General features: G+C 44.8%; 1 long non-coding RNA gene across 1 annotated transcript; it reads left to right on the forward strand.

Annotated features, from left to right (window-relative positions):
* Positions 1 to 267: 267 nt before the first annotated feature.
* Positions 268 to 6,865, forward strand: LOC135972486 (uncharacterized). The gene is made up of 3 exons (XR_010588944.1): positions 268 to 649; positions 4,031 to 4,097; positions 6,283 to 6,865. It is a non-coding gene; the product is annotated as an uncharacterized LOC135972486 (long non-coding RNA).
* The last annotated feature ends 15,688 nt before the right edge of the window (positions 6,866 to 22,553 follow it).

Consider the following 22,553-nt stretch of genomic DNA (forward strand, 5'->3'; position numbering starts at 1 on the left):
GGGTCAAAGTGGGGACAACGTAGGCCAAAAGCCTAATGGGAAGAAATTGTTTCAAGTAAAATTGTACTCCATTTTGTTTATTTTGCCTTATACTCCATTTTGCTAGCTTTTTGTTTATTTTTCTTACTGAGTTTATTTTTTGCTGATTGTGTTAACATTTGTTCTTAGAAGGATAGAAGTTTTATCTCTGCAATTGCTTTATTTACTGTTTGGTGTGAGTGAAGAATGTATGGTAATTAACTGAGAAAGGACAACCGGGCTGGATGGTCAAGAAGGGAGTGGAGGAGCCAAGAGGCACCAATTTTATTATCAATCACCCTGATGGCAGATTGACAACACTAAAGCAAAGGCATACACCCCAAGGACGAGATAAGGAGTTGAGCCAAAAGGATGAGATAAGAAACAGCTGCGGATCCTCCCGGTAACAACTCAAAATAATGCTAATTAAGAGCAACCTTGAATACCTCATGATTGACAGCTCTGGTGTGACACAGCAAGGTCCATAGACTTATATGGGAACTTATCACTATAAAGAAGGGTGTATTGCCATGGGACTTTGGATTCGTTCTGCATCGGAGCTTCGAACAGAGGCCCAGCTCCCCTCCCTCATGTGCAGTTTCAGCTGGCCACTGGAACTGACTGAACAACAGTAAGGACTGGTAACTATAAAATCCATCTGCAGAACCTTTGGGGGTGTGTGTGTGTGTAATTATAAAATCCAGCTGCAGAACCTTTTGGGGTGGGTGTGTGAGAGAGAGAAAGAGAGAGAATGGAAGCATATGCTGATTTTAATGCTTAAATTGTACTTTCAATAAATGTGGTGTATTGCCTTATTCCTTTTAGAAAGATTCTGTGTGCTTCTTATAAGCATAACAAAACAGAGTCTGACATGGTGCCCATTTGCACTACGAAACAGGTGTCTACTACCAACGTGGATATTTCATGGCCTGGTTACAGCATAGTTAAGATATGTCATGGGGATAGAGCATAACTGTGCTATACCAGGGTTCCCTGATTCAGTTGTTTTTGGTGGTATATACAGACTCATTAAGTGGCACTGTGGCAGGCTTCAGAAATAATACCTCAGTGATATGAATGGAGCCAGTTGATATTTCTCTAGTATTTTAGGATATCAGTCTGCAAAGTCACAGAAGTGACTTTCACATTCAGAAGATTTTCACAGCCAAAAGGGCCTTGGCCCAGTCCACAAAAGTATTTAAGCTCCTAACTTCCATTGAAATTAATAGAAGTTAGGAACCTAAATACTTTTGCAGATCTGGGGCTTTATTTTTTAAATGAGAGCATACATTCTGCAGAAGCAAGTGAATAAGGCCAAACTTTCAAAGGAAAATGCCCTATTTCCTGTTAGGGTTGCCAATCCTCCTGGTTTGGCTGGGAGCTCCTGGAATCGGAATTGATCTGCTGCAGGCTACTGAAGCCAATCTGGGAGATTTTAGGCTGCTTAAAGTCTGGTGGCGCAGTGAGGCTAAGGCAGGCTCCCTACCTGCCCTGGCTCCACACTGCTCCGGGAAGCAGACAGTATGTCTGACAGCGGCTCCTAGGCTCGGGTTGGCCAAGGGGTCTCTACATGCTGCCCTCGCCCCAAGAACTGACTCTGCAGCTCCCATTGGCCAGGAACAGGGAACCTCGGCCAATGGGAGCTGTGGGGGCGATGCCTGCAAGCAGGAGCAGCTCGCAGAGCCGCCTGGCCACGCCTGAGCCTAGGAGCCGCTGCCGGACATGCCGCCGCTTCCGGGAGCCATAGGCGCCAATTTCGTGGGTGCTCTGGGGCTGGCACACCCATGGGGAAAAATTAGTGGATGCTCTGCACCCACCGGCAGCCAAGTTCCCCACCCCAGCCCCGCACCTCACCTCCTCCTCCCCTGAGTGTGCCCCGTCCCCGCTCCTCCCAGCACTTGCTACCGCCAAACAGCTATAGCAAGCTCTGGGAAGGAGGAGTGGGAACGCGGCGCGCTCAGGGGAGGGGGCAGGGCAGGGGTGGAGTCAGGGCGGGGAGGGGGCAGAGGGGGTCGAGCACCCACCAACGCCATTAGAAGTTGGAGTCTATGCCGGGAGCCACCCGAGGTAAGCACCGCCTGGCTGGAGCCTGCACCCCACATCCCCTCCCATACCCCAAACCCCATCCCAGCCCCTTCCCACACCCAAAATCCTCCCAGAGCCCGCACCCCAAACCTCCTCCCACACCCAACCCCCTGCCTTAGACCCCTCCCGCACCCAACTTCCTCCCAGAGCCTGCACCCCACACCCACTCCCGCACCTGGGCATCAGATAAACCACTGGCTGGGGGAGGCTAGCCCCCAGCCCTGCCCCTTCCACCCAAGGCCCCGCCCCTTCTGCGCACCCCAGAACTCAGAGTTCCCCTACTGTAGCTGCCGGCCCCCACCCGGGGCCAGTGCAACCCATTAGGCGACCTAGGCGGTTGCCTAGGGCACTACAATTTGGGGGGCGGCGACCGCGGTGGTATTTCGGCGGCAGGACCTTCTGCTGCCTAGGGCGGCAGAAAAGCTGGCGGCGCTCCTGCCCCCGCCCCAGGTTGGCTAGTGCCCGCAGCCCCCCAGCCCCGGAGCGCCGGGAGGGAGATCGCACAGTCTCATTGCAGCCCCCCAGTCCCGGAAAGTGGGCGGCATGGCTCCAGCCCCTGGAGCCGAGCGGCACTGCCAAAATGGGGCCCTAAGGGCGGAGAGTGGGCCAGTCTACACCTGGCTGTTTGGGGAGGCACAGCGTCCCCTACCTGCTGCCCATGCTCCCACCCCCCAACACCCTGCCCCAGCCCAGTGAAAGTGAGTGAGGGTGGGGGAGAGTGACTGACTGAGGGAGGGGAGCTGGAGTGAGCAGGGGCCTGGCCTCTGGGAAGGGCGGGGCATAGGTGTTTGGGTTTGTGTGATTAGACAGTTGGCAACCCTATTTGTTGTGGATGAGCAAGTGTGTTTGTAAGGCTCTGCCTATTCCAAAATCTCTGTTCTCTGCCAGCACACCAAATGACTTTAGATCAACAGCCTCACCCCCAGAGAAATAAGGTTGCAAAAACTCACTGCCTTATCTGGAATGAAAAACAGAGAATCCCTGAACCTGACAGGGAAAAAATCAACTAAAGATGACTCACATTTAGAACCTAAGCATTCACATTCATTCTGCGTTGGCCTGATTCATCCATCAGTGAGTTCAAAAGACTGGAGTGAGTTCCAAAAGTGACCAAATGCCAGAGAAGTGGTGGATTTATAGCAGAAAATATACATTGTATAGGGCCAGATGTTCAGTCACATCAAGGCCTGGTCTACACTAGAAAGTGATACTGGCAAAACTTGCCATTTTGCTACGGTTTATTTTGTCTCCTAACTTTTTACGGCATAGTTATTCCATTATTCCCTTTTGTAAATAAATGGTCTTCTCATGCTCTTAACAAATACCAGCTAATGACAAGCTAGTGAAGAAATAATCTAATAAAAGTGTCAGGAGAGAAAGTCACTGATATTAGCCAGACACCCCTTTGAAACATAAGTGACTATTCATCATGCAGAGGGGTCTCATCTTTCAATAGACTTTTTCCACTCATAGCAAGAGATAGTCCTGAATGAGTGACCCTTGTAATGCAGGTATACTATACATTATTTGCTTGCTGGCAAACAAATTATGGCTTTTGTTTTGGTGGCTTCCATGCAAATAGGGACAAATTCTGTAAAGATCAAAGTAGGAGTATATTTCAGGTATATGTATCCTCTTCCTTATTTCCTTTACAATGACCTTGTAATCTTAGCAACTTAATTTTCACACAGATAACATTTATTTCCACCTTGAGAATTTTTGTTGAACACCAGGCTAGGAAACATTTGAGAGACATGTACCTTCTGTGCTTTGTGTTTTATAGCTCCCCTGGGGAGTCTAACAGTGATCATATAAAAAGAAACATAGCAGAAAAAAAACACTGGTAAAGAAATCTGAGAGAGACCGAGATGACCTATTTCACATCCTAATAGTTCCAAAAGAAAATATGAAAATTCTTTTCTTTCAGAGACACAGTACTGATGATGGAGAAGATGAGAGTCTGAAATACTGATTGAAGATTCTTAACAAAAATTGTAAGTGGATTTTTCCCTCTATATAGACATGAGAAAAACATCTTTATAGATAAAGCTTGTGTTTTTGCCTTCTGTGACTTTGTTTGTAACTATTTCAGAGCACTTTAAAATTATAATAAAACGTATCATACCTCATTAAATTTTGCTTTAATCTTGTGTGTGTGTGTTGAACAATTTGCTCTCATTTATTGCTTATTCACTGTTCCTGTTATAGGATCTTCTTTCCACATTATTAAGTTTGTGCAGCTCTGTCATACTATTATAATTAAGATGATATCATCACTTCTGGTTAAGGCCCATTTTTTAAAATTTATGTCTAGGCTATATACAAAGAAAATAATCAAAGCATCAATCCATTTTGAGTTTACACTGAAGGAAAAGTACATACATGCTTAATTTGGAAAAGTAACTAAGGCCTGGTCTACTCTACAAAGTTAGGTTGGTGTTAGTCGCCTTGCGTTGACCTATGTGTGCAAGTGTCGACACTCAAATTTGTCTCCGGATGACATAAGCACTAGTGACACAATAAAATCTCCTCCCCAAATGGCGTAGAGCCATGGTCGACCTATTAAAATAGTGTAAAGGCTGATCACCTGTGTTAATCCTTAGACCAGGTCTACACTATGAGTTTAGGTCGAATTTAGCAGCATTAGGTCGATTTAACTCTACACCCGTCCACATGACCAAGCCTTTTTTGTTAACTTAAAAGGCTCTTAAAATCTATTTCTGTACTCCTCCCCGGCGAGGGATTTAGCGCTAAAATCGATCTTGCTGGGTCGAATTTCAGGTAGGGTGGATGCAATTAGACGGTATTGGCCTCCAGGAGCTATCCCAGAGTGCTCCATTGTGACTGCTCTGGACAGCACTCTCAACTCAGATGCACTGGCCAGGTAGACCGGAAAAGCCCCAGAAACTTTTTTAATTTCCTGTTTGGCCAGTGTGGCGCGCTGATCAGCACAGGCGACCATGGAGTTTCAGAATCACAAAAGAGCTCCAGCATGGACCAAACGGGAGGTACTGGATCTGATCGCTGTATGGGGAGAAGAATCCGTGCAGGCAGAACTCCGTTCCAAAAGACGAAATGCCAATATATTTGCCAAAATCTCCAAGGCATGATGGACAGAGGCTACAACAGGGACACACAGCAGTGCCGCGTGAAAGTTAAGGAGCTGAGGCAAGTTTATCAAAAAACAAAGGATGCAAACAGTAGCTCCAGGTCAGAGCCCCATACATGTCAGTTCTATGATGAGCTGCATGCAATTCTAGTGGTAGCCCTACCACTAGCCCACCACTGTCCGTGGACACCTGCAAGGGGGGAGTCTCACGCAACAGGGATGAGGAGTTGGAAGATGAGGAGGAGAAGGAGGTTGAGGATAGCGCACAGCAGGCAAGCGGAGAATCCCTTCTCCCCAGTAGCCAGGAACTGTTCATCACCCTGGAGCCAATACCCTCCCAACCTTCCCAAAGTGGGCTCCCGGACCATGAAGCCGGAGAAGGAACCTCTGGGAGTGTATCTTTGTAAATATAATACAGGGTTTAAAAGCAAGCGTGTTTAATGATTAATTTACCATGCCAAGCCAGTAGCAAGTAGTCTGGAATCATTGCAGAACAAAACCTTGCAGCGAATGGGCCCGGGCTTTGGCTGTTTGCCTTTGGCTGAAAATAAATCATTCCTGCTGTTAGCCACGCGGTGCGGGGGAGGCCTGTTCATGCTAAACTGTTCGCGTTTGGCTGACAGGGATCTTCCCTGATACTAGACATGTGGTTGGGGAGCAGGGGGAGGTGAAGCGATCATCCCAGAGAATTGGGGGTGGGGTTTGATTGTGCTGCACATTCACCCTAAAACCGCAGCCCCTCCTTTTTAAATGGCCAACCCAACGGCTTTGCTTGGTATGGGAAAGGAGGGTGCTGCTGTTTAAAACCATTCCCACATGTTATGAAGAAGCTGAAACCCTTTGCCTTACCATGGCTGCCTGCAAGCCGAATTCTGTTGCCCAGCCGAGCGTGTGATGTCTCACACCAAACTGGCAGGCATTCAATATAAGAGGGAAAATTCAACCTTGTAGCAAAAGCACATGTGCTATGTAATGTGAATCGCTTGATTCAGTGTGAAATAGTCTTCCCTTTGCTCTCTAAAACTTATCTTTTTTTAAATACTACTCTCCCTTTTTTTTTCCTCCCGCAGCTGCAAATGTTTCTATGCTCCTCCTATCATTTCCATCCTAGAGGCTAGCGCAGATTAGAAGGTGAAAAAAACACACTCACGATGAGATGCTCTCAGAGCTCATGCAGTCCTCCCACACTGAAAGAGTTCAGCAGAATGCATGGAGGCAAACAATGGCAGAGTCCAGGAAAGCGTTAAATGAACACGATGAGAGGAGAGAGGAGCATGCTGAGAGGAGGCTGGATGCAATGCTGTGGTTAATGGGGGAGCAAACTGACATGCTCAGGTGTCTTGTGGAGCTGCAGGAAAGGCAGCAGGAGCACAGACCACTGCTGCAGCCCCTGTATAACCGCCTGCCCTCCTCCCCAAGTTCCATAGCTTCCTCACCCAGATGCTCAAGAACGCGGGGGAGGGGGAGAGGGAGGCTATGGGCACCCAGCCACTCCACCCCAGAGGATTACCCAAGCAACAGAAGGCTGGTATTCAATAAGTTTTGAACTGTAGTGTGGCCTTGTCCTTCCCTCCTCCCCTCATCCACCACCCCACCCAGTGCTTCCCTCCTCATCCACCCCTCCCAGGCTACCTTGCGAGTTTTCCCCCTTTTTGTGTGATGAATTAATAAAGAATGCATGATTTTGAAACAATAATGACTTTATTGCCTCTGAAACTGGTGATCAAAGAGGGGAGGTCAGTTGGCTTACAGGCAGGGCCGGCTTCAGGCACCAGCGAAGGAAGCAGGTGCCTGGGGCGGCCAATAGAAAGGGGTGGCAGTCCATCTGTTGTTGGGGCAGCACATCCGGGTCATTGTCGGCAGCACTTCGGCAGCAGCTCAATCGGGTTTTTCTTTTTTTCCCACTGCTTGGGGTGGCAAAAATGCTGGAGCCGGCCCTGCTTACAGGGAAGTAGAGTCAACCAAGGAGGCGGGTATTCATCAAGGAAAAACAAAGAGAACTGTCACACGGTAGCCTGGCCAGTCATGAAACTGGTTTTCAAAGCTTCTCTGATGTGCAGGGCACCCAGCTGTGCTCTTCTAATTGCCTTGGTATCTGGCTGCGCGTAATCGGCCACCAGGAGACTTGCTTCAACCTCCCACCCCACCATAAACGTCTCCCCCTTACTCTCACAGAGATTGTGGAGTACACAGCAAGCAGCAATAACAATGGGCATATTGGTGTCGCTGAGGTCTAACCTAGTCAGTAAACTGCGCCAGCGAGCTTTTAAACATCCAAATACACATTCTACCACCATTCTGCACTTGCTCAGCCTATAGTTGAATAGCTCCTTACTACTGTCCTGGGTGCCTGTGTATGCCTTCATGAGCCATGGCATTAAGGGATAGGCTGGGTCCCCAAGGATAACTATAGGCATTTCAACATCCCCAATGGTAATTTTCTGGTCTGGGAAGTAAGTTCCTTCCTGTAGCTGTTCAAACAGACCAGAGTTCCTGAAGATGCAAGCGTCATGCACCTTTCCTAGTCATCCCATGTTGATGTCAGTGAAACATCCCTTGTGATCCACCAGTGCTTGCAGCACCATTGAAAAGTACCTCTTGCAGTTTACGTACTGGCTGACAAGGTGGTCCGATCCCAAGATAGGGATATGTGTTCTGTCTATCGCCCCACCACAGTTAGGGAACCCCATTGCAGCAAAGCCATCCATTATGACCTGCACATTTCCTAGAGTCACTACCCTTGATAGCAACACCTCAGTGATTGCACTGGCAACTTGGATCACAGCAGCCCCCACAGTAGATTTGCCCACTCCAAATTGATTCCTGACTGACCAGTAGCTGTCTGGTGTTGCAAGTTTCCAGAGGGATATCGCCACTTGCTTCTCAACTGTGAGGGCTGCTCTCATCTTGGTATTCTTGTGCTTCAGGGCAGGGGAAAGCAAGCCACAAAGTTCTATGAAAGTGCCCTTACCCATGCGAAAATTTCGCAGCCACTGAGAATCATCCCACACCTGCAACACTATGTGGTCCCACGAGTCTGTCCCTTAGGAAAGAGTGTCTGTAAAGTATAATCTTCTACAAACATATCTCTACACCTATTGCCAATGGTAATCTGCTGATTGGGAAAGAATGTCCCTGCTTGCAGCTTTCTGAACAGTCCTGCGTTCCCAAAGATGTGTGATACACCTTTCCTGAGCAACCCACATTGATCCACCAGTGCTTGCATAACCATAGAAAAGTAGCCCTTTCTGTTCATATATTCTATGGCAAGGTGGGCTGGTACCAAAATAGGGATGTGTGTACTGTCTGTCACCCCAGCACAGTTCGGACACTCCATTGCTGAAAATCCATTCACACTATTTCCTGCACACTGTCAAGAGTCACAATCCTGCATAGCAGGAGATGATTAATGACCATGCACACTTTCATGACAATAGGCCCCACTATGGATTTTCCAACTCCAAAATGATTTCCCATTGACCTGTAGCAATCCAGTGTTCCAAAGTGTGATTGCCACTGTCAATGCAGCTTTCATTCTTGTGTCCATGTGCTGGAGGGCTGGAGTGAGCTTGGCACACAGATCCAAGAATGTGGCCTTTTGCACCCGAAAGTTCTTCACTGACTGCTTGTCATCCCAAACCTGCATTACGATTTGATCACCAGTCAGTGCTCATTTCTCAGGCCCAGAAACAGAGCTCTACCATCAGCTGCTGCTCCATGAACATCACCAAGTATCTTGAAATTTTTTTTGGCTAGGTCCTTCAGAAACTGTCCTCAAAGAAATCCTCCTGTCGCCCCTGTGGGTTGCAAATACAGGAGAGTCGTGTACCCTGTATTTGCAATGTTCATGAGAATAATGCAGAGCTCTGCTTGCTCTGTACTTCTGCCAGAGATGGCAGACACTGAAAAGTGCCGTGGGGCTTTGTAGGATTTTTTAAAGAAGTGCAAAAATTATGGGGATATGGATGGCATTATGGGACAAGAAAGTTGCATGCTGGGAATTTGATCCCTCGCTCCCAGAGATCCCTGAGCAGGTCATTACTATCTCATGGCACACTGGAATACCTACCCATGATGGACTGCATTTTACATAGACACATGAACCCCTGGTGAATATGTGCAGCGCTGACACAAGCAGCCAAGTATGCACACACCTGAGTAGTATACAGACTTCGATGGCTGTACACCAACACAACTTACATTGACCAAAGTTTGTAGTGTAGACATGGCCTTACTGTAGCTGAGGCTCCTTGGAAGCATGAATGCTTATCTGATGCTTTTCAAAGTTCTTCCATACTTCCGAACATGCTTAACTTTAGATCCATGGGTCTCTCTTTTTTCACATGGTAGAGATGTATTTTCAGACTAAAGATTGTGCATCTCTGGAGTTTGTTTCATTTTTAGTAGCACAAGTTATTTCATAGCTTGGATGAAATAATTAACTCTTAACTGTCTCCTCTGAGGTGGAACCAATATGTTGGTATTGCAAAAAAAAAGTTCATGATGCAAATTTCAGTGCAAGATGAGGGGCTCATCACTTTATAGAAGGTCCTCAGCACCATAGGCTAAGTCTTTCTATTGACTTGTATCAGACCCTTAGGTTTCAGTTCAGGAAAACATCCCTACTCAGGACAGTACTTAAGTGCATGCTACAGATTACTACATGTACCAAGAAACTCATTTACCTTAGCAGCCATGTATGGTATATCATATAACTCTTTAATATTTAACTAAGTAAATACTGCAGTAATATGATTAAACAAAATACAGGGATCACATGAGGCACTTGTTCCAGTAGTTGTGGTCAAAAAAGAGCAAGAGCCCCTCTTTCTCCCCAGAGAGGTTGATCTAAGTGGGGGGAGAAGATGCTGTTATGGGGATGTTCTATAGGAAATTAGGCAACCAAGGCAGAAGCATGGGCAAAAAAAAAAAAAAAAAAAAAAAAAAACGCAATTAGAATACACCAAAGGATTTGTAACCAGGGCTCATTTGAATGCAGAATCATAGCAGAGTGGATGCTCCATGAGGGAATCTGCTGTAGCACTGTCTACCTTAGTAGGGTTAGCAATTCAGTCCACCCTGTACTCTAGTGCTGGCAACCCATCCCCCAACAATCAGACAACTTCACAGATCAATCTTCCCAACCCTTTTACAGTTACCTCAACCTTCAATCTTGCCACTACCAGATGTGGTTAAGGACAATACCGCTAGCAAGTCCCTCAGTGATGTATATGCCTGTCACTGCAACTTGTTGACAGAAGTACACTCTAAGTTGGTCTCAGACACACACGTTCTAAAAGGCTATGGGAAAAAAATAAGCACTTCTCCTATCCCTCTCATTGAATGCTCTTTTCCTTTGAACTTCCTGGGATTTTCTTCTATAGCCCAATATGTTTTTGATAAATTTCACATTCACATCACACACACACACAACACTTAACTTTTAGCTCTTCTTTAATACATTTTTTTTTAAATTTTAAGTTAATAAAATTACAGATGGGTTTATACTGAACACCAAATCCACAGCCCACCAAACTTTGGGGAAGTTGAAATTCGGATCTAAGTTCAGACCTGAAGTTTGCAATTTGAGCCCACCTTTATTTAAAATATGCCCTGCTAATTTGCTCCTTTGTCCAACTCCCTGCATCCCACAGAAAGATTAGTAATTTATAAAGACAGTAACAATTCGGGAACAAACTTGAATGGCTGCTACATAAGTGTCTTGTTGAGGAAGGCATATTACAGTCTAACCAAACCCAGAATTTGCTCTGGGGTTCTTGGAACTCATCTGGACATTTAAAAAAAAAAATCTTGCTGTCTTTAACATTAATATGATTTTTCAACCCACCTCTGTGGTGGTGAAAAATCTTGCCTAAAGTCAGATGAAGACGAAAGTTGATTGCAAGGTTAATAAAATCCCAGGAAATCTCACGGATATTAAATTAGTATTGAAAAATGTGAGCAAATTGACTCAAAAAAAATTTCCAACTGCTCAGTTCAGTTCTCAACGAATCAAGCAAATCTGAATTTTAAAACCCCAATGTATACATCATTGTTGGCCTATTTCTAGGTTTTAAAAGGTTTGACTATTCCAAAATACAGTCCCCACTTTATTTCCTTGCAAATAGCAGCAAGTGAACCAACTGCAGCAATGGCAGCTGATACTAAGCCAATGGAGGGGTAAAAGAGATGAAAAAGATTGAGACAGATTATTCCTATTAGGCATTGACCCACAAGAGTTAATCTTCACTAGGTGGGGAAAAAAGGTGTGTTCTTATCACCCGGTAATTAACCTGGAGAAAGATCCAGGAGGCACTGTGTCTCAGGAAGGCACAGTGCCCCTAAAAGCACAGTTGAACTGTGTTCCTTGTCCCATCCCTGAAGGAAATACAACATGTGCTTCCTTCTGCAGCCATTAAGTTTCTTTTCCCTGCCCTTTCTTAGGGCAGATCTATGCTATGCAGGGCTAAGTCGACCTAAGTTACATAACTCCAGCTACGTGAATAACGTAGCTGGAGTCGACATACCTTAGGTCGACTTATTGTGGTGTCTACACCGCACTGGGTCGACGGGAGAAACTCTTCCCTGGACTTACCTTATGCTTCTCGTTCCGGTGGAGTACCGGAGTCAGCCAGAGAGCGATCTACCCTTGGTGGATCAATTGCCACGCGTCGATCCCCCTGTGGAGACAAGCCCTTAGGATGGCTTGGAAGAGGCACTAACAGAAAACAGTCCCTGCTCTCAAGAAAGCATGGCTGTAATTATGGTCAGTGTTGCAAGATGTAGAGAGAAACTCCTTGTATACCTCCATGACCTGCTGTTTGCATCCCAGTGTAGGGGCCAACCACAATCTGTCCCTGCACCTTCAATTTTATGAAGGTGAGCACATAGCTGGGTTGATAATAATCTTTAGGAAATACACTAGTATAATGGAAAGTGAGAACTAGACAATGAATTGTACAGAAAGTGAAAGAACAGTAGTGCTAATACATTTCATTCATAGAGGTTAAAATAACTACTGTTATTTCACTACTGGCAGCCTGTCACATCCAAATCACTAGAGAAGTTTGTTGAAGAAGCAAATAAGAGAATTAAGTTTGGTGGGTATAAAATTCAACCATATCCTTATTAATATTTGTATATTATTATTCAGCCTACCCCCATGACCAGGAATCAGAACAACACTGTGATCAACAGGGCTTAGTAAGTACCACAGAGTCATAGGACTCATGCAAGCCTGAATCCTGCCAGAATATCACAGCACAATATGTCTTAGCAGTACAGGGCAGCCTACTTTGCTGTGCTTTAGAAAGGCAAGCATTCTGTTACTACATTGTTTAAGAACCAAGTAAAAGAGGTTTTAAGTGGTTATGCATCCTTAAAGAACAACTTGAATTTGTTTTTGAAACTGATGTATATCTAATTGGGTTTAGCGCTGAGCATGGTTTGTTTTAACTGATTTTGAAAATAGGGACAGCCAATGCTAGTCTCATCTCACAGAGGCATACCAGAAAGGGCAAACTTTAAAAAGGATTTCTTACTTTATTATTTTCAGTAACTCACCAAAAATTTTCCCTTCTTCTTGAGGAAGAACCTTTTAAAGATAAAAGTGACACTAAGAACAACAGAGAACAGCAGTCAGCTCATACAGTGTTACAGATTACTTTGTTGAAATCCCAGAAGACCTTGAAGCAATAGATTGCTGAGCAGAGAGTAAGAAAACAGACTCATAATGAATATGCAGAAGACAAACATATTTAGTGTAAATGTTGTGAAAGAAAAGATCACATCTGATGAGAAAGAATTAGAAGCTATTAAAACAAATGTCTACTTGGAGAAAATTACATGCTTTCTCCTAATCTGTAAGAGGAGGTAAAGAGAACACACAATGGAGAGTCTTTCAGAAGGATGACTATTACTATGAACTGCAAGATCCCTAACTGTGGATCAAATGGGTTGTCATAACAGTGTGGTTTCTTGACACATAGTGCAGAAACAAGGGCACTTAGGAAGAAAGTGATTCAGAAAAGCTGAACTATGAAGTAAAGAGAGGCATTATAGAGAGAGCGAGATCAAAACAAAAGAACAAATAAATGAGCAAGTGAGCCTGCCAATGTAAAGGACATTTTTACAAATCTGAACATTCTGAAGTGGCAACAGACTGGTCGTATCACAAAAAGAAGAAATAAAAGGTGGGTCACACTACTTTCCAATCTACCCATCGCCAAAAATTAAGCAGTCAGTCTGAAAGATTATATTCTCCACTCTTTCTTCATATTAAGTCATGAGAGTGCTCATGGATTTAAAAAATATTTAATGTATTAGTTATATTCAGGAAAGTGATGCCACACCATTCTTTAGGACAGTTATTGTGTAGAATCTATTGTGAAGAGATGCCAGTGAATGAATGGTTAGTTCAGTGTTGGTTACCAGTAGTGAAAATGGAAGGTTTGAGATACCACAAGAAAATTTTGTGATGAAATAATTGTGAAATGGCATTGAAACTTATTTTTCTAGCTTAGTTTTGTGGAGGGAACTGTAGGGGAAGGCTTGTGTAGCTGGGCAAGGGGAAAGAAATTGAACAAGAGAACAAAGGGCTAAGATTTTCAGAAGTACTCAGCATTGTCCTGACTGCTACCATGGAAGTCAATTCCTGTTGAGCTGGAATTGCACCCATGCAATTTAAATCCATTCCCATTGACGTTAGTGGGAGCAGAGTGAGGAACAACACTGAACATTTTTGGAAAATCCCATCCAAAAGCTGTTTATCCCTGCAGTAGTAACAGAGACAGTGAAAGACAAATGAGATTTTAGAGATTATACAGAGAGAGACTGGCTTGGAAGTGAACAAGAGGTAATGGGCCAACTTATGCTTTTATTCACATGGGTGCGATTCCCACTAAATCAAGAGGGACAAGTTGAACAAGTGGGACAGAACAGAATTTTGCTCATTTTTTCTTTTTTCAGATATGAACATGGGACCAAAACTATAAAAATAAATACCAACATATACGGTTGCACTAGATTAATATCAAAACTACAATTGCTGGAATTTGGGGATAGTTGTACTAAATTTAAAAAAATTCTGTATTTTATATTTTAAATGGGGATATATTAATTTTATCCCAAAAGGGGAAATAAAAAGCTTAAAAACAGATAGACAAGAAATAGAGTTATGTGCATTGCTTTTCAAGAGTACTTCTGTACAAGTATTCTGCCTGCCTTTTATTAGTCACAAGTCAGTTTCATAGAGAATAATCATAATTCATTGACCCATAGGGCTGAGAAATACCTTTGATAGATAGCACAGTTTAAAAATGGCAATAGGAAAGAAAGGCATTCTAAACTTGAAAGGGAAGACACATTTTGATATGGTTCTTACATGGGGCAATTAGGACACAGTTCACAGACCACAAGAACAAGTAATGGAAGCCAAAGGAAAAATAACATTGCCTAGGATGGAGAAGTACACTTTGTGCTTTTCAGATGTCCTTGATTTACAAGGATAGCTACTATTTTATCTGAAATTCTCTTTTGCTCCAGTTTAATATGACCAAAGTGATTATCTGTATTTCTTCAATCAATTTCAGTTTTGCAGAATTGCACAGAGAACAACAGGATGAAACATTCATGTCTTACAAAGCTACCAACTCCTCATAAGATAGGAGAGAATGTGCAATAATAAGAGGCATACAAATGCTACTGAAGTCTGTTTTACAAGCCATTTCAACCACTCCTTCTCTAGTCCTAGAAGAGATACAGCCAGGGCCGCCGAGAGCGGGTTCGGGCCCCGGTGAAAATTTTTTTTTGGGGCCTTCCAGCAAGGGCGGACTGGCTAAACAGGGCCGAGGAGAGGGGGGGGAAGCTGGGCCCCGGGACCCCTTCCGGACTGCCAGGCCCCGGTAATTTGTACCGGCTTTCCCCCCGCTCGTCGGCCCTGGATACAGCATATGGTCCCAAATCTGCAAACATGTGAATAGTTCCTCTGTCAGTGAACTACTTACATGTTTAAGTACTTGCATGATCAGGGCCTATAATTCTATATTTAATCATTTGAACCAATCCTACTCTTCTTATTCGGGCAAAGCTCTTCTTGAAATCAGACATTTTTCCTGAGTGATAAGTGGAAGATCCTGCCCTATTACTTTTAAAAAGAACTTGTGCCTCTTACTGCAAAAACAACTTGGTCTGAATCAGGGAACGGGAGGAGAATCACTATGTAGGGGGGAAAAAAAAGATCTCCCTCCAATGAGTTTTTCTTGTTTACAATGTGAGATGCTCAGGGCCGGCTCCAGGCACCAGCTGAGCAAGCTCGTGCTTGGGGCGGCAGATTCTAAGGAGCGGCATTCTGTCCAGTCCTAGGATGGCATGGCCACCCTTTTTTTCCTTTTTTTTTTTTGATTTGTCGCTCCAGCCGCCCTGTAGGGGGTGGAGGAGGGGAGCGCCCTGCTGGGAGCAGGCTGCGCGCTCCATCTGTCCCACCCGGTGCCAGGTCTGCAGCAAGCCGGCAGCCCGTGTCCTTCCATTCACCTGCAGGCAGGGCGGCAGGAGGGGCCAAGTGACGAGCGCTCCAGCTGAAGGAAGCCCTGGCCACCTCCCTTCTGTCTCTCCCCCCGGCTCAGGGGTGGCTCCAGGCACCAGTGCACCAAGTGCGTGCCTGGGGCAGCAAGCCACTGAGGGTGGCGTGCCGGTCACCATGAGGGCAGCAGTCAGGCTGCCTTCGGTGGCATGCCTGTAGGAGGTCCGCCGGCCCCGCGGTTTCCGCGGCAATTTGGCGGCGGGTATGCCGAAGGCGCGGGACCGGCGGCCCTGCCGCAGGCATGCCTCCGAATCCGCGTTACCAGCGGACCGCCAGCAGGCACACTGCTGAAAGCCACCTGACTGCTGTGCTTGGGGTGGCAAAATACATAGAGCCGCCCCTGGAGATGCTCTTCCATGATTCATAATGTAGGCATATTTTTAAAGGACGTTAAGTTAACACCTCAGATGTCTGTAACTTACAACAGTGGAAAAATAGTAGTTATGTGGGTCTGGGAAATTTGGATGAAGAATGAAGGAAGTCCTGTCTGATTAGGAACAGCTGAGATTTTATTGCCCTGTCTCGCATAAACATTTGTTACAGAAGGAACCTGAGAGAATTCTATTCCCCTTGGGTGAAATAAAATAATATTAAGTTGTCACAGCTGTACTATTTAAAACCACAATGTTTTTTATCTACCTCACTTACATAAATGTAACACTATTGAAGTGAACATTCACATGGATACATTTGGACATTTTTCAAGGAATGGCAGAGCACAAAATATTCCTATGTTAGTGTTTATTAAGGTTACTCTGGGGCTGCCAGCACAAAGATCTATGCACCATTTAAATCTCATTTAAGCCCAACTAACACTCTCTCTCCACACTCTCTCTCTCACACACAATTTTCAAAGAGTTAATTTAAAGAAAAATGTTTTTAGGACAACTTAGTATATTTTAATGTAACACAGGTGGCTTTTTGTTTGTTTGTTTTGCTTTATTTATACTTTCTGTGGTGTTGTGAACCCAAACAAAATGGCATTTAGCTGGCGTGCAAGATTCAGTCTTGCCAGTTTCACTATCTAATTTTGTTATCCAAGTTTCACTTGATGTAAAAAATGTAGTAGAAACAAACCCAATAAGGCTCCATCCTCAAATCTAGACATACCATTGGATTTTTGTTTTTAACCTTGAGCGATGGATTTCCAGTTAACCCCCAAGGTAGTTAGCATGGTTACAAAGGATAGTGTGGACACATCACAAATGTTTATTCCAAGATACAAATATTTGTTCTAGGTTGAAATCAGTCTTTTGTGGAAGTTCTAGGAAGTGTTAGGCAACTTCGGTATAGGGGTCATTGCCACTCCTCCACAATAACGTGTGTAATATTATCAACTTGCATTAAAAATTATCCTGCTTCTTTCAAGACTCCAGTAAACATATATCCTACTGACTGACAAACTATATGGAGTCAATCACTTTGTATTGATGTAAAGGAAAAGCACACAATATAATAATTTAATCTAAAAACTATTACTGTTATGGAATTATATTTAGGTCAACTCACATTTTTCAGCAATAGTAAATTAAGAATCTGAGACAATTACATAGAGAGATTTTAGATTGTGCACTTATCATAGACCTCTTGCTCATATTTTGCCAGCTCAAATTATTTAAATATTCAAAAGGCAATGATTCAGACACTTTTCCAAATACTGATGTGGAAAATGAAGGAGTTATGTATATGATTTTTTATAAATACCAGGTGCATCTCAGTTTACTTGTATGATATTATTCTGCCTGAATGCATAGTGTTAAATCAAAAGCAGGCTGCAAGGAGGATCACACGGGAAAATATTTGTACAATGTAGTGAGAAATGTATATGTATTTGGTTATGGGAAGTCTTACTTACTGTTTGAAGTTTGAAATCAGAAGAGTTTATAATGGATGCTCCATCCAGGAAGTAGATGCCCGAATGTCTCTTGGTCACTTGAGAAGTGACCCTGCTTAGTTCTTTCTTTAATGCAGGAGCGATGTGGATGAGGAATGTGCTTTTTTTTTTTTTAAATCATGTGCACCTCTGTTCATCTGTGTGCTACTATCTTGCTTGAATGTTTTTAGTTAAATTAAAAGGAAGCTATAAGGAGGAAACCAACAGGAAACAAAATAAGGGCAAAGGTCAGGTGCTATCATAGGGAATATCAAGGGAGAAGCTATCAAGTGGGAAATATCCATAAGCCCAGCATCCACTAGACTGGCAAAGTTTACTCTTCCCACACCAAACCTAAGATCAGAGGAAGTATTAGAACCTTAAAGATGCTAGTTTTGTCAGGAAGGTGGAGGGCAGTAGGGAAGATTGAGTGAGTTGTCAGCAGGCTGACCCCCAGAGGCACAAAGACTGAGGGAGACACAATGAGCACGTTGCCACAGCACAGTCTGCATCTCCAGCCCAGACATGGAGGTGCATGGGCTGAATGGAGATGCTGTGTTGAGGAGAACATACCACAGCTCCCAAAGAAAGATTTGGGTTTAGGTAAGGGGAAAATATACAGATAGGCTTTTATTGTTATTATTAACTCTTGACTTTGATTGCTAGGTGAAAGAATATATAATGCTTTGTTTTGAAAAAGCTGTTTGACTCACTCTAATCAACCACTGTCACAGGCTTTCAGAGGAAAAGAACTCACAGGTGCCAAACACAGCTGGGCCTGATGGGTTAACACAGCTGGGGAACAGATGGGCTGCAGCCCAGTGCTCCTGTATAAGGGTAAATACACCACGTTGTTCCTCCCTTGCAATGAGGTGCAGGAAGTCAGGTCGGTCATCTGAGAGGTGCCCTCAAGAAAGGCTAAAAGGAGCCTAAAAATGCAGCTCACCTGGTTTTTGGTAGACTCCCCATCCTCCATCAAGAAACTACTTAGGATAACTTACAAGTCAGCAGTAGTCATAGAATCATAGAATATCAGGGTTGGAAGGGAACTCAGGAGGTCATCTAGTCCAACCCCCTGCTCAAAGCAGGACCAATCCCCAACTAAATCATCTCAGCCAGGGCTTTGTCAAGCCTGACTTTAAAAACCTCTAAGGAAGGAGATTCCACCACCTCACTAGGTAACCCATTCCAGTGCTTCACCACCCTCCTAGTAAAAAAGTTTTTCCTAATATCCAACCTAAACATCCCCCACTGCAACTTGAGACCATTACACCTTGTTCTGTCATCTGGTACCACTGAGAACAGTCTAGATCCATCCTCTTTGGAACCCCCTTTCAGGTAGTTGAAAGCAGCTATCAAATCCCCCCTCATTCTTCTCTTCTGTGGACTAAACAATCCCAGTTCCCTCAGCCTCTCCTCATAAGTCGTGCGCTCCAGCCCCCTAATAATTTTTGTTGCCCTCCGCTGGACTCTTTCCAATTTTTCCACATCCTTCTTGAAGTGTGGGGCCCAAAACTGGGCACAGTACTCCAGATGAGGCCTCACCAATGTCGAATAGAGGGAAATGATCACGTCCCTCGATCTGCTGGCAATGCCCCAACTTATACAGCCCAAAATGCCGTTAGCCTTCTTGGCAAGAAGGGCACACTGTCGACTCATATCCAGCTTCTTGGCCACCGTAACCCCTAGGTCCTTTTCTGCAGAACTGCTGCCTAGCCATTCGGTCCCTAGTCTGTACCAGTGCATGGGATTCTTCCATCCTAAGTGCAGGACTCTGCACTTGTCCTTGTTGAACCTCATCAGATTTCTTTTGGCCTATCCTCTAATTTGTCTAGGTCCCTCTGTATGCTATCCAGCGTATCTATCACTCCTCCCAGTTTAGTGTCATCTGTAAACTTGCTGAGGGTGCAGTCCACGCCATCCTCCAGATCATTAATGATGATATTGAACAAAACTGGCCCCAGGACTGACCCTTGGGGCACTCCGCTTGATACCGGCTGCCAACTAGACATGGAGCCGTTGATCACTACCCGTTGAGCCCAATGATCTAGCCAGCTTTCTATCCACCTTATAGTCCATTCATCCAGCCCATACTTCTTTAACTTGCCGGCAAGAATACTGTGGGAGACCGTATCAAAAGTTTTGCTAAAGTCAAGGAATAACACGTCCACTGCTTTCCCCTCATCCACAGAGCCAGTTATCTTGTCATAGAAGGCAATTAGGTTAGTCAGGCATGACTTGCCCTTGGTGAATCCATGCTGACTGTTCCTGATCACTTTCCTCTCCTCTAAGTGCTCCAGAATTGATTCCTTGAGGACCTGCTCCATGATTTTTCCAGGGACTGAGGTGAGGCTGACTGGCCTGTAGTTCCCCGGATCCTCCTTCTTCCCTTTTTTAAAGATGGGCACTACATTAGCCTTTTTCCAGTCATCTGGGACCACCCCGGATAGCCTAACAGTCCAGGAAATAAACAGCAGTTCAAGCTGTAGGGCTGACTCAAGTGTCTTGATTCATTATCCTAAATTTGCTTTTCGTGTGGTACCTGGAACACTTTGTTGTATTTGCTGGGTGTAAAATTCATCCCTTAGCTTTCCTAATACATTGTGAAGGGGTTTGTACCACAATCAGGCCCTGAAGGGGTTAATGTGGGCCTGAGGGGCCAGAGCAGGTGCCTGGTTGCACCTGGTGGAAGATCCAGATTTAACTGAATAAGAGGCTCAGCTGGGCTGGAGTAGGCTGGATTATAAAGCCAGGATGTTTACAGCAGAAAGAGACGATAGGAAGAGAGTCTAGAGTCAACTCTCTGGGAGCAGAGTGGAGGGAAAGTGAAAACCTAGGAGGGAGACTAAGCCCCAGGGTTCGAGACCTAGAAGAGACTGTGCTTGTTCAGGGTAACTGGCTTTCTGCTCCTTCTCTTCTTCTGTTTCTCCTGCTTTTCTCTCTCTCTGACCCCTCCCTCTACTAAAATCCAGTCTCTATGTTTGCCATGAGGGCCAGGACCCTGTCGCAGCAACTTCTGTGCAGTCGAAAACCAGCTTGCTCCTAGGGTAGGCTGACATCCACATTGGCTCAATTTGGTTCAGAACGAGGGTAGGTGATGCTCAAGAGGGAGACTGGACTATAACTAGACGGGTAATCTGCACGTTTTTCAGGCTTTAGGAGTGCAATAACCTTGACTTCTGTCCACACACTGCAGATTTCACCAGTCTCCAGGATGTTGGTGAAAAGCTGCATCATCCATTACTGTGCTAGTGGACCCAGGTTATATAGGAACTCAAGATAGATACTTTCTTTTCTTGCTGCTTTTCCCAATTTCATGGCTACAATGGCTTCATAAATCTCCTTACTTGTGAATGGTCCAAATCATTGGGATGATGGAGCACATGTGGACATCACCTGCTAGAGCTGATGCCGGACTTGGTTGTAATACTGTTTGTCCACAGGCTGTTTTGATGTCCATAAAAATTTAGCAGCAATGGCATTGTCTTTCACCTGCAGCCTAGTGGCATGTGTGAGATTTGCAACCCCAAGGTGTTGCAGCAGACTCCAAGCGCATCTGCTCTAGCCATTGTTTCCACCTTGCTGCATCCACTGATGCCAGGAGGGCTTTTCCAATTTCTGAGTCTCTTCACTCATCATATTTATGGAGGAGCTCTTGGCGCTCTGCAGTTCACCAAAGAGTGTACAATGACATGTGTCCCTGGGGGGTAGGGGAGGAGATTGTTCTTCTGTGTAGCGGAGATTAGGAGCTCAGTAAAATGGTCAAAAGTCTTCCGTGTTGGGGGAATGTGGGAGGTTGTATTGTCCACAGTCCTAGTGAAAGGGCCCAGTCTGCTTTTTTGAAGTTCTAGTGCAGCACTGGTTTTAAGTAGAGAACTGGGATTTGAATGCCAATATGGGCAGTACTGGTCTGTGCTGGCTGTTCAGGAAATCATAGAGGACGATCTGCAATGCGGGTATTGGTGGCCCTGGTATCATCTTTAGATATGACATTCAGGTGAGGGCACTATCCTCTGCCCCATCTTGCAGATTGGAAAAGACATGCCCTTTCACATAAAAAAGGAGGAACATATAATCTACGGATGCCCAGCATGTCAGTTCTTCACCTGCAATGTGGTTTGCTGCATAGCCCCACTGGGTGAAGTGACTATTACAGGTGCATGCAAATACAGCAGGGTCCTGTGCATTCTGCAGAGCTGGCTGAGGGCACAGAGCCCCAGGTGGTTGATATATATTAGCGATGGTAAGCTTGCCAATGTGTTGTTTGTTTGTATGCTGCTGGAGACAGAAACACATTCACTGAGCTCCTGCTTTATGTAAATTGCCAGCCTTTATTTTGAGTGGTAATTGCTGGAGCTGAGTTTATAGCCATTGATTTTGTAGCAACAGGCTTTTTCTTCCTTTGGAACATGGGTCTCCTGGAGGGAGCGGATGTTTAGGACAGCAGTCTTCAGCATTTTCTCCAGGTAGTCACACTTGGCCCAACTGAGAGAGGCCTCAATATTCAATTGGCAGATCTTTACCCCAGGTCCAATCTGCCTAGAACATTGACCCTGACAAGGTAGACTTATTTTGTTGTTCTTTTGACTGGGAGGTTAGATGTTCCATCGACAGTTTGATGTCAGTCATTATTTCCCACTTAACAGGGTGGACTGTGTGAAAGTCATCATCTTCCACCCCAAAAAAGCAAAATAAACATGAAACAACTCTACTTTCTTAATGTCATCAGCAGTGTTCCCTCTAATTTTTTACATCCATGTGTGGGTTGAATTTTGTTATATGTACCAATATGGAGATGATGTGTGGCGGGGTGGGGCTGAGGGATTCGGAGCGTGGGAGAGGGCTCAGGGCTGGGGCAGATGGTTGGGGTGCGGGAGGGGTGAGGGCTC

This window comes from Chrysemys picta, chromosome 6 (genome assembly GCF_011386835.1).
Source record: "Chrysemys picta bellii isolate R12L10 chromosome 6, ASM1138683v2, whole genome shotgun sequence".
Classification (NCBI taxonomy): domain Eukaryota; kingdom Metazoa; phylum Chordata; order Testudines; family Emydidae; genus Chrysemys; species Chrysemys picta.